This window comes from Giraffa tippelskirchi, chromosome 4, assembly GCF_054371585.1.
Source record: "Giraffa tippelskirchi isolate mGirTip1 chromosome 4, T2T-mGirTip1v1.2.pri, whole genome shotgun sequence".
Lineage (NCBI taxonomy): Eukaryota > Metazoa > Chordata > Mammalia > Artiodactyla > Giraffidae > Giraffa > Giraffa tippelskirchi.
The window spans coordinates 58,294,929-58,307,990 of record NC_137278.1 but is presented as its reverse complement, the minus strand read 5'-3'; the positions used below and the strand labels follow the sequence as shown (position 1 = coordinate 58,307,990).

General features: G+C 48.9%; 1 pseudogene; it reads right to left on the bottom strand.

Moving 5' to 3' along the window:
* Positions 1-1,872: 1,872 nt before the first annotated feature.
* On the bottom strand, positions 1,873-12,560 carry LOC145545612 (sulfotransferase 1C1-like; annotated as a pseudogene).
* Between the last annotated feature and the right edge of the window lie 502 nt (positions 12,561-13,062).

The following is a 13,062-nucleotide window of genomic DNA, read 5'->3' as shown; positions in this document are numbered from 1 at the left end:
CCTGTGGACCCCACCTGGGTTGTCAGGGAGATCACAGCTGCTGGACATGTGGATGCTTTCTGGGAGGGGCTGCCTGGAGGCTCCCCGAGGATGAGGGACAGGGCACGCAGCTCTGTCCCCTCTCCCCCGAGAGCCTGACCCCCGCACCTGTAACATTCACCTGTCCCGATCTGTGTTGTCTATGTATGACACAACTGTAATTGTAGGTGTAGCACTTTCAGTTCAGTTCAGTCCAGTTGCTCAGTCGTGTCCGACTCTTTGCGACCCCATGAATTGCAGCATGCCAGGCCTCTCTGTCCATCACCAACTCCTGGAGTCTACCCAAACCCATGTCCATCGAGTCGGTGATGCCATCCAACCATCTCATCCTCTGTCGTCCCCTTCTCCTCCTGCCCCTAATCCTACCCAGCATTAGGGTCTTTTCCAATGAGTCAACTCTTCGCATGAGGTGGCCAAAGTATTGGAGTTTCAGCTTCAACATCAGTCCTTCCAATGAACACCCAGGATTGATCTCCTTTAGGATGGATTGATTGGATTTCCTTGCAGTCCAAGGGACTCTCAAGAGTCTTCTCCAACACCACAGTTCAAAAGCATCAATTCTTCGGCACTCAGCTTTCTTCACCGTCCAACTGTCACATCCATACATGACCACTGGAAAAACCATAGCCTTGACTAGACGGACTTTTGTTGGCAAAGTAATGTCTCTGCTTTTAAATATGCTATCCAGGTTGGCCATAACCTTCCTTCCAAGGAGTAAGCATCTTTTAATTTCATGGCTGCAATCACCATCAGCAGTGATTTTGGAGCCCAAAAAAATAAAGTCTGACACTGTTTCCCCATCTATTTCCCATGAAGTGATGGGACCAGATGCCATGATCTTAGTTTTCTGAACGTTGAGCTTTAAGCCAACTTTTTCACTCTCCTCTTTCACCTTCATCAAGAGACTCTTTAGTTCTTCACTTTCTGCCATAAGGGTGGTGTCATCCGCATATCTGAGGTTATTGATATTTCTCCCGGCAATCTTGATTCCAGCTTGTGTTTCTTCCAGCCCAGCGTTTCTCATGATGTACTCTGCATACAAGTTAAATAAGCAGAGTGACAATATACAGCCTTGACGTACTGCTTTTCCTATTTGGAACCAGTCTGTTGTTCCATGTCCAGTTCTAACTGTTGCTTCCTGACCTGCATACAGGTTTCTCAAGAGACAGGTCAGATGGTCTGGTATTCCCATCTCTTTCAGAATTCTCCACAGTTTATTGTGATCCACACAGTCAAAGGCTTTGGCATAGTCAATAAAGCAGAAATAGATGTTTTTCTGGAACTCTCTTGCTTTTTCGATGATCCAGCGGATATTGGCAATTTGATCTCTGGTTCCTCTGCCTTTTCTAAAACCAGCTTGAACATCTGGAAGTTCACGGTTCACGTATTGCTGAAGCCTGGCTTGGAGAATTTTGAGCATTACTTTACTAGCATGTGAGATGAGTGCAATTGTGCGGTAGTTTGAGCATTCTTTGGCATTGCCTTTCTTTGGGATTGGAACGAAAACTGACCTCTTCCAGTCCTGTGGCCACTGCTGAGTTTTCCAAATTTGCTGGCATATCAAGTGTAGCACTTTTACAGCATCGTCTTTCAGGATTTGAAATAGCTCAACTGGAATTCCATCACCTCCACTAGCTTTGTTTGTAGTGATGCTTTCTAAGGCCCACTTGACTTCACATTCCAGGATGTCTGGCTCTAGGTGAGTGATCACACCATCGTGATTATCTGGGTCGTGAAGATCTTTTTTGTACAGTTCTTCTGTGTATTCTTGCCACCTCTTCTTAATATCTTCTGCTTCTGTTAGGTCCATACCATTTCTGTCCTTTATCGAGCCTATCTTTGCATGAAATGTTCCTTTGGTATCTCTAATTTTTCTTGAAGTTTCTTGTGTTTCTCATAGTCTTCATTAAACTTCTTGGTCTGAGCATCAGTGAACTGATTTTTCCAATCTCCCATGACTCCTGGCAAGAGTGGTGGATAGCACGTTCAGAGACATTCTCACACACTTGAACCACTTTGCGTGTAGGTAAGCCCATTCCTCTCAGTACTTAAGTTTCCTATGCAGACACTGGCCGGTGGTCCTCCTGACGCTAAGGGAGACTCGAGGCTACAGGTGTGACCACTGCACCTCACAGGTGAGGCACCTGTGAATAGCCTTGTCCTGAGACACTCAGGCGGGGAGTAAAACCAGACCTGGTTTTCTAATGCTCCGTGTCATGCCCTGCAGCCCTTTGACCCACCTGGTTCACCTAACCCTGAGTTCATCTTACTTTCCACTTAAGGTAACTGCACTCAGTTTCTCATCTTCTCCTCAGAGGTCGATGGAGGGCTGCAACCTCAAGCATCTTCTGTTCTCTATATCTCAGAGGCCACATTCAGGCCCTGTTCCTAGTTGAATACGACCAAGGATTCCCCTTCCCAACTTGAACTGTCATTGTATTACCATGTAGTTGAAACAAAGCAACAGAATCTGAAGGAATGGTAGGGTTGGTCAGCTCTATTTCATGCTTGTGCAATGGAGTATTCAAAAATTTAAAGCGTTAATAATGAAAAATGTCTGGAGATCCCATATAGAGCTGTTCTCTTCTGATTTCTTTGCGTCATCTGCTTTGTGTCATGAAGGCTTTGAGCTCTGTGTAGTGTTATTTTCATGTGAAATGTAGATCTGCTTAATTTTCTAGGGGTAATAAATTATACAGTTCTATAATTTATCAGTTGACTTACAAGAAAATTAGATGACTGAGTGACATCAGCAAAAAATGAAGTAGGAGATGGGTGTGTGTGTGTGTGTATGTGTGTGTGTGTTAGTTGCTCAGTCGTGTCTGACTCTTTGTGACTCCATAGACTGTAGCCTGCTAGGCTCCTCTGTTTACGGGATTTCCCAGGCAAGAATACTGGAGTGGTTGTCATTTCCTTCTCCAGGGGATCTTCCCAACCCAGGGATCTTCCCAACCCAGGGATCAGACCTGGCTCTCCTGCTTTGCAGGTGGATTCTTTACCATCTGAAGCAACAGGGAAGCCTGGAGTAGGAGATACAAGCCTTCGTCTGGCACAAAGAACAACCAGCCATCCATGAAGAAAAATAGCCCTGGGAAGGCTTCAGAGTCTAATCAAGAACCTAAAGCTGCACAGTGGAGCCCAAATGAGGATAAGCACACAGAGAGAATCACGTGCCTGTGCAAGGGAATATTATTCAGGCTTAACAAAGATGGAAATCCTGACATGTGTGACAACATAAGTGACATTGGAGGACATTATGCTCAGTGAAACAGGCCAGATAAAGAAAGACAGATGCTGCACAATCTCACTTGTATGTGGAATCTAAGAAAATTGAACTCATAGTAACAGTAGAGTGGTGTTATTGGGGGTGTGGGAACAGGGGAGATGTGATCAAAGGTGCAAACTTTCATTTATGAGATGAATAAATTCTGGAGACTTACTGGACAACATGGTGATTGTAATCAATAATTTATTGTATACTTGAAATTTGCTAAGAAAGTGGAGCTCAGTTGTTTTCACTCCCCTACCAAATAGGGTAACCATGATGGGTGTGTTGTATTATCAGCTTGATTGTGGTGATTGTTTCTCAGGGTGCACACACATCAAAACGTCATGCTGTGTACCTTATACTCACTTTTTATTTGTCAATCATCCCTAAATGAAGCTGGGGAAAAAATCTCCACACCTAAAAAAAAAAGACCTTCCAACATGTATAGTATCTTGCTGTGCCTATAAATACACGTGTCTCTGGACAAGTAGACAATACCTTTTTCCCAATAGAAAAAAGAACCAGGTTCATTAATGATCAAATTAGATAGAAAATATCTCCTCTGAGCCTTAAGTTTTTGCTTATTTTATTAAACAACATGTACTATGTCAGGATACATTTAACAGGAGGCTTCCTGTGTGCTGTTTTCAGTCTTGCATGAATTCTATGTTCCTTAACAGCACCTGAATACAGGTGCCAGAGAGCTGGCAAGCCAGCTTTCGGGGATAATAGAAATTCATGTATCTCATTCATATGGAAATTCCATATGGTAAACAGCAGCCATTTACAACTCTCTTCCCTTCTGACATGTAAAGTAACTTTTACAACCCCTTCTCTTGAGAATAATTCTAGCCTCTGGCTTTCTGGATGACTTGTTAGATTTTTGATCCCTGTCTCTGCTAAAAAGGGCTATCTTGTAAGAGAGTATATATATGCCCACAATATGTTAAATAAACGCCTTTGTTCCACCAGAGCACTGGTCCCCGTGTCTTTCTCTCTTTCTCTCTCTCTCTCTCTCTCTGCCCCCTCTCTCTCTGTCCCCTTCAGGCTGCTCAGCCTCTTTTCTTCCTTCTTTTACTTTCTTAACGGTCGACTCTGTACCCCCAAGTTCCAGCCCATTTAAAGAGCCACAACAGTACTAGGAATTTTTTTTTCCATTTTCCTAAAATAATTATAACCTCATGAAGTCTGTTAAGGAGGCGGCAATGTGGTTGCCTAGGGTGGGCTCTGGGCTGGGGGCCAGAGGCCCTGGCTCCAGCCAGGCTCTGAGACCTACTGTGTCTCCACAGTCATTCCTGGGGAAGTGATTTAACTAGAAGACCACACTTCTAAGTCTGAAGGCCAATGACCTTCACACCATCCTCCAAAATGTACTGGGAGGAGTGAGAGCTCCCTGGAGATTAGAGGCTACACTTGAGAAAGAGTTTGGGTCAAATATGTGTTTGAAGCTCTGAGTTAAACAGAACTAAACAAGTTCCTTCTCAGAAACTTATTTACACTCAGGCGCTTCAAAGTGATGGGCTTCCCAAGTGGCACAGTGGTAAAGAGTCCACCTGCCAATGCAGGAGATGCTGAAGACACAGGTTTGATTGCTGGATCTGAAAGATCCCCTGGAGGAGGAAATGACAACCCACTCCAGCACTCTTGCGAGAATCCCACGACAGAGGAACCTGGCAGGCTACAGTTCATGGGGCTGCAAGAGTTGGATATGACTGAGTAGGCACCATGCATGAATTCCCACTCCTCTCTGAGGGCGAGGCATGGGCTGTCTCAGAAAAAGACTTTGAGGAACTCACTTCAGAAGACACTGTTGCTGTGACTCCTGAGCCTGAAGGGTAGAAAACCACCGTGGATCAGAAAAGTTGTCTGTTGTCAGGGGGCAGATGGGGCAGGTAAACATCACCTTTTCTCATGAACGGAGACAGCTGGTGATTCATTTTGGCATCATTTATGTAGTTGGTCGTGGGGTTATTTTTCATGATGACAAATGAAGTATTATGGACAATTTTGTCTAAAACTTCTTCTTTCAAGTTCTTCCGCAGGAATTCCATCACTTTCCTAATTTCACGTTTTGGGTCCTGTGGGGGAGAGTGGAAGAGAGGTGGTAGATATATATTGTTTTATTCAAGGAAAAAATGCAAGCACGGTCAAACCTTAGAGAACTCAGCCCGGGTCCTTAAATGTTTAAAAACAGTTAAAGCCAGTGTTTTAAAACCTGTTCGCTTATGTTTAAATGTAATTCTAGTAAGTTATGCTTATTAATATATGGAGATTTATGCATGTCAAATCACTAAACATGGCCATTGAAAGTGCAGTTATAGGGACTTCCCTGGTGGTCCAGTGGCTAACAGTCCACGTTCCCAATGCAGGGGGCCTGGGTTCGATCCCTGGTCAAGGAACTAGATCCCATGTGCTGCAAGTAAAAGTTGGCATGGTCCTGGGAAGTGTCTCATCTGGAAAACTATGCTCACCCAGGGGCAGATAAGATGCTCTTTGGGAGGAGAGGGGTGTCTCTCAAAATAGACACACTGCTTTTCCTCTGGGCACGTGTGGAGCCACGTGCCTCATGAGCGGATTCTGGGCATAACGAGGACACCTGTTTGCAGAAGGCCTTGTGAGAGCCCCAGACCTTCTGGGGAAGAGGGCAGGTAGGGGTGGAAGTCACCCTGTAAGGGGGTCTCTGGGCCCCTGCAGGGCTCCCCTCCTCCCCGGCCACCCTGACTGGGGTCACATGTCTGTCCCAACCCTGCTGGCCAGTCTCTTCGGCCCTCAGTTAGGCACAGGGCGGGGGGCTGGGGTGGTGGAGGCTGTGCTGACACCTGGGAAAGCTGAGAGTGAGGGTGGGTGGAGAGAGGGGTTGGACACCCAACCAAGCAGGAGGATGGAAAGGAGCAGGGGGAGGAGGGGAGACTGGGTGTGACCACCCGCAGCCAGGGCAACACTGACCATAGGTTTATTTTACCTATAAACATACGAAGCAGGCTTTGAACCAGGATCACACATGTGAGAGATGCTGCTAATGGGAAACTTGTATTTAAAATGATAAGGCTTTAATATCATAAGAAAGCAAACCAAAATAGCTCTATTCTTCCTCACTTGTTCTTTCCAATTGAGATCCTAATTCTTTCCCTAGGAAATCAGAGCAGATAACAGGGAGGTAGTGATCCTGGAAGGAGGAGCCTGGAGAGACAGAGGGGGATCTTCTGGCTGAAATGGGAGCTTCTGGGGGACATGGGTGGGTTGACCCCGGGAAGAAGCAGGAGCCTCCTACCAGGTCCAGGAAAGGTGGAGCCCGGGCTACATTGGGAATATGGCAGCCGCAGGCGAGGTGGTGGAGAAATGGGGCTGGCCTGCAAAATGCTTTGTATGGACAAACCTTTATACCTCACTTTTCTTCATCTCTCTCCTGGGTCTGTAACCCGGAGAAAAATGCCATGAAGCCAGGATGCAAGGACATTTCTTACTTGCAACATTTTTTCATAGTAAAGGTAGAGGATGGCGTGGCTATCCTTCTTCCTCCATCAGCCCTTCACGTGGTCGCACCAGGACCCTCAGATCACTGAAAGGAAAACATGAGTTTGGGCTGTGAGAAGGTGGGAGGGGAAGGCAAGTTGAGTCCTCAGAAGACAGAGCCACGAGTGGCGCTGCTCCGGAACGGCGCTGCTCCGGAACAACTCCTCTGATGTGCGTTTTCTGCAGTACTTTCTTTCAGGAGCTGGTGCGATTAGTCCCTCAGGCTCTGGAACCTGCTGGGTTTGGATCCCAGCTCTGACCCAGCTGTGTGACCTGGGCCAATTACTTAACCTCTCTGAGTCTTGCTTTTTTTTTTAAACCTTCATCCCTGAAAGAGGGTTCTTGACGGTGCCTACCTCATAAGGCAGTGTTGGGGTAGGTTAATTTATTCTGGGTTTCCCAGGTGGCACTAGTGGTAAAGAGCCTACCTGTCAATGCAGGTTGATGTAGGAGACAAGGGTTCAACCCCTGGATTGGGAAGATCTCCTGGAGGAGAGCAGGGCAACCCACTCCAGTATTCTTGCTTGGGAAATCCCATGGACAGAGGAGCCTGGCAGGTTACAGTCCAAGGGGTCACACAGAGTTGGACACGACTAAAGTGACTTGGTACACACAATTTATTCCTCAAGCCTGCTTCGTCCTTAGCTCTGTTCCAGGAACTAGGAGAGAACAGAGGACACAGCAGGCAGAGGTCCCAGCTTTGGGTGTGCATCTCAGAGTGGACATAGGAGAGGGAGGTGTGTACATGCAGCAGATGGTGACTCACATGAGAAAATAAACAGGGAGGAGAGGTAGGAGGTCGATGCTGGGTGAGACCCAGAAGAAAGAGGAGAGTGCTCCTGGCCTTAGGGACCAGCAGGGTGCAGGCGGGGACAGGCAGCATGGCAGTCCAGGTGCAGCAAGAAGGCCGCTGGGGTGTGGACAGAGCGAGGGGGCTGAGGACAGGGAGGCAACATGGTCAGGAGCCCGAGCCTGGGCTGTGAGGCTCCAGCGGGGCTCTGGTTTTCACTCTGAGTGAGATGGGTGGGACTGGGGGCTTTGAGCAGAGGAGTGAGGTGGTCTGACTCCCCTTTTAATAGAATCCCCCCATTTCTGTGTTGAAAAGAACCTTGTGTTGGTGAGGGCAGCCATTGAAAGGCTGGGCTATTCACTGATCAGGGAAGATGTGACAGGAGCGGGAATGGAGGGGGAAAGTGAGGGTTCTGGGGGTCTTCTGAAGGTGAGGTTGGCAGGTCCATGACTTGGCTGATTAGGAGTGTGAGGAAGGACAGGCTCAGGACGGGCTCTGGAGTTGAGGCCAGAGCCTGCTGCAAGATGTGGAGGTTGCAGGGGGGCAGGTTTGGAGGGAGAGAGGGGATCTCGGGTTTGGACACATGGACTCTGAGATGTCAGCCCAGTGGCTGCATCTGTGCCTCAGAACAGGGGTGAGTTGTGGGGGTGGGATATACTGGGGGCTGTGGGGAGAGTGCCCCGGGAAGAGTGTGGTAGCTGTGGGCGGGGACAACAGGGACCATGGATTGGGCAACACATGGAGGGCATGTGGCCCCGTGCTGGGGGGAGTGGAAGTAAGGAGACACCCGGGGGTCAGCCTGCTGAGGCGTCTGCAGTCAATAGAAAGAAGGAAGGGATAGGCACATGGTGTGGGGGGTGCACAGGGTGCTTTCTAGTTCTGTGTTTTGAAGAGAAACAGTGGCATGAATGGATGAGCTAAGTCATCTGAAAGTTGTTCTGGTTCTGCCAAGGGACCAGTGAGACCATAAGTACTCAATAGGTTTATCCAAAAACGAAAGCAGACATTCATCTTCCCCTTGCTTCCATAATCTCATCCCTTCTGACAAAATCTGCCTCTCCCGGGGTTGAGTTTTAGGAGGAAAGCCTGCACCTGTCTCTTTGATGGGAGTGTGACTAAGAACACGGTGTCCCTCCCACCCCCGGGGTATTCTTTAAAGATTGAACAGGTTAATGCATGTGGAACACTTCCCATAGGCCGAGAGGTGGAACCTGCTCTGAACAGAGCTGGCCTTCTGTGATGCTGTGTTGGCCTCATCCTGTGGAGATGTCTCTGGAAGCAGAGCCACTGACCGTGGGTGACGGTGGCCAGCATTACACTGTACATCTCAGGGGCATCACCTGTATTCCTCCCCCCCAGACCATCAGAGCTCCTTCTGTGGGTGAATTTTATTTCCCACAGACAGACAATTTTACAGGGACCCTTATTCTCTGCAGACACGGGTGGAGTCTGACTTACCTCTGCCAATCAGGAAGCTTTCAAAGTACTTGTCCCAGGTCCCCTGGTTGGGGAGTCATTTTGTTCATCCTTTGAAAATGATAGTAGGACACCGTGGTGGCCTTGGCATTCTTCGACACGTAGATTATCTGGAGTGATGGGAAGAAGTGAAGAAACAGTGTAAATACAGAAGAATTGGGGGCGCTCAGTGTGCATCTGTGTTCACAGCTACCAGATCCTCAAGGCCACGGACACACCTGCTGTCTTCCACCCATCATCCAGCCGCCTGTATAATCTTGTTGTTATTGGTCAGTTGCTTGGTCATGTCTGACTCTGCGACCCCATGGACTGTAGCCCGACAGGCTCCTCTGTCCATGGGATTTCCCAGGCAAGAATACTGGAGTGGGTGGCCATGCCCTCCTCCAGTGATTGAACCCTTACCTCCTGCATCTCCTGCATTGCAGGTGGATTCTTCACCCACTGAGCCACCTGGGAAGCCCTCCCATCAGTTGGCCAAAGTATAATCTCATAAATGTGCAAATCTGATTGGATTGGTGACTGTACAAAACGTTTCCACTTCTGTGTGTTGTTGTAGTGACTAAGTTAAACTGTCTCACCAGGTGTGCGGGGCCCTGTGTGTGGGCCTCCCTTTTCCCCATGGCCACACCTGCCCTTTTCCTGTGGGAGCACCTGTTTCCAGGTGCCTGTCACCCCTCTGGCCTTCCTTGGTCGGCATGTCATGCCCCATTCAGCCCTCCCTCCTTTGAACGAGGTGGTCTTAACTGATGAACCTCAAGAGGACAGGCCTCTTGAAATAGTACGAGGATTTGGTATGGATGTGCCTTTTGTCAGGAGCAGAGACACAACTTCCCTCATGTTGTCACTAGGGCTTGGGAGTCACTACATGTTTAAAACCCTTGGTTAACTGTTGGTTTACTTACAGGCTGCCTGGGGCCTATATGTATTCTCGCTTTGTGGACTTTTTTGTTTTTGTTTTTTTCCCATCTTCCTCCACCACCGTAAACTTTACTGGTCTGTGACTCGCAGAGTTGTCCCTGATCCAGGCCCCTCTTCTGAGTCAGAGAGTTGTATGCCTCCACCAAAATGTCCTGCAGGCATTTCAGGTTTAAAGGCTCAAAATACAATGTCTTCACCCAGACTCAGTCTTCCTCCTTCACACCGTCTTTCTGTTTATGGTAGGGGTCCCCAACCTCCAATCTAATGCCTAATGAGCTGAAGTGGAGCTGATACAAAAATAATAGAAATAGGACTTCCCTGGTGGTCCAATGGTTAAGAATCTGCCTGCCAATGCAGGGGACATGGGTTTGATCCCTGGTCTGGGAAGATCCCACGTGCCACAGGGCATCTAAGCCCATGTGCTGTAACAACTGAAGCCCATGCTCTCTAGAGCCCATGCTCTGCAATGAGAGGTCACTGAAACGAGAAACCCACACACTGCAATGAAGAGTAGCCCCTGCTCCTCGCAATTAGAGAAAGTCGGCAAACAACAGTGACAACCCAAAGCAGCCAAAAATAAATAAAAAAAAATTCAAAAGTTTGTATTAAAAAATAATAGAAATAAAATACACAATAAACGGAATGTGCTTGAATCGTCCTGAAACCACAACCCCCACCATTTCCATGGAAAAATTGTCTTTCACAAAATTGGTCCCTGGTGCTGACTCCAGTACTCTTGCCTAGAAAATCCCATGGACGGAGGAGCCTGGTAGGCTACAGTCCATGGGGTTGCTAAGAGTCAGACACGACTGAGCGACTTCACTTTCACTTTTCCCGTTCATGCACTGGAGAGGGCAATGACAACCTACTCCAGTATTCTTGCCTGGAGAGTCCCAGGGATGGCGGAGCCTGGTGGGCTGCCGTCTATGCAGTCGCACAGAGTCGGACACGACTGAAGCGACTTAGCAGAAGCAGCTGAAAAGGCTGGGGACTGCTGGTTTACTGCACGACCACCAACCCCATTAAAACCACAGCCGTGCTGGACGCTTCTTCCTGCACCTCTTTCAGAGCTGGCCTTGAGCAGCTCCCAAGGTTCTGTCCCTTCTGTCCACCTGGAAGTCATCTCCTCTCTGTCCTGAACTGGTCCCATCACCTCCTCCTCACTGATGCCCAGCTTTCAGTCTTCTCCAGTTGGGTCACCCTACCCCGCCGTAACCCCAGGAGAGCTTTCCAAAGTGAAACAGCATCATTTCGTTTGTTTAAATTCTTCAGTGGACTGAGGAGCCCACTCAGGCCACATTTCTGGTCTTGCAGGAATTTAGTGCCAGAGTCCTGGTTTCTGCTCCTCTGATGAAAACGACACTCTTTCTCTCCATCACTCAGTGAATTCCTGTTTGTTCCCCATGACCAGACTCTCTGTCACCCTTGTCACCCTCCTTGTCAAGGAGCTCTGAGCATCCACCCTTTTGCTCCAGGAACACTTCACCCACTTCCTCCAGGTTGGTGGTGTAATTATTCTTTATTTTTTTACCATCACCCCTGGCCCAGGTCTGGCTCCGTCTGCACTAACAGTGTATTGACAGTGTCTTCAGTCTTTCTTCCTTTCCCTGGACTCCGAATCCTTGTGGGAAAGTCTTGGGTGGAAGGGTGGAGGCACTGAGGGCCTGGAGAGCCAGGGGATGTGAGATGGGGATCCTGACCAGACCATCAGAGGGCCCAGAGCGCCCCCTGCCATCCCCCCCAGGAAAAGGAAGACCGTGCCTCAGCTTGGTGCTGCTGGCCCATCTGGGACTCTCCCTGCAGGCCGGCATGCCTGGAGACCACGTGGGCATCAGTGGTCTCTTGGGCTCTGAGAGTTGAAACAAGTCCTTTGTGACCAACTCAGGATGTTTGTGAAAATCATCTGCATCCCATAGGCCTCAACATGGAAAATAGTCTTGATGTTTGCAAAGTTATGACACAACCACCTGCTTTTTAATCAGGTCTCGGAAGGACTAGAACTTACAGGCACCCTTTGGTGCTTTAAAGAGGCGGTTTAGCTACAAGAGAAATGGGGTGAAAGGGTGGTATCTACCCTTCCTTCCTCACGGCCTCCTGCTGCCTCAATGCCCACCACCTACGGCCATGGGCAGACCATCTGTGCAGACACTCAGGCAGAATTTTGTGGCTGTGGGAGACTTGGGATGGGCGACGTGGGTGGTGGGACCATCAGGGTCGTGGGGTCAGGAGGACCTGGGTTCACACCCATCTCAGTCCCCTGCCTTGTGGGTGTCATCAGGCAGCTCATGTAACATCTCCACCCATAGCATCTCTGAGGGACTGGGGGTGGGTGTGTACCCACTAGCCCGCTTTCATTCTGAGGGGTGACACACGAGGAAGATGGTCTCTGCCCCATCTGCTCTGGTGTTCCCGCAGACCCACACGGGGGTGATGCAGTAGGGTATGCCCCATGTTCTCACATGCTCTCTGCCCTGACTTCACCTTACACCTCTGCTCCCAGAAGGACAGAGGCAGCAGCTGCACTGGAAATGACTGAGCACAAACCTCATATACCATACTCTCTACACTAAATTGAGCCCGGAGGGGCCCCCCAAATTCAGAGCATCTGAACCGAGGTTGTCTGAGGATTTGCTGGGCCTGAATGGATGCTCGAGCCCTGCCTCCTTTCCTGCCTCCCAGCACTGACTGTTAAACATCCCATATCTTCATATCTGACTCAGAGTCTGCCTCCTGGGGGAGCAGGTCTGTGATGTGGACAGAAAGCAGATGGTTTTGGAGTGAGGCTGAGGACTTAGGGTGATGAGTGGCCCTACTTGAGGTTTGGGTCTTTACAGAAGCAGTGAACTTAAAATGAGGTTATTATGGTGGTCCCTGATCCAGTGTGCCTGGTGTCCTCATAAAAAGGGGACATTTGGAGACAGGCACGCATGCAGGGAGAACAACACAGGTGACCGTGAAGATGGCTGTCCATCCACAAGCCGAGGAGGGGACCTGGGCAGAGCCTTCCCACAGTCCCTGGGGGAACCAGCTCTGGTGACCCTCGAACTCTGAGCTTTGA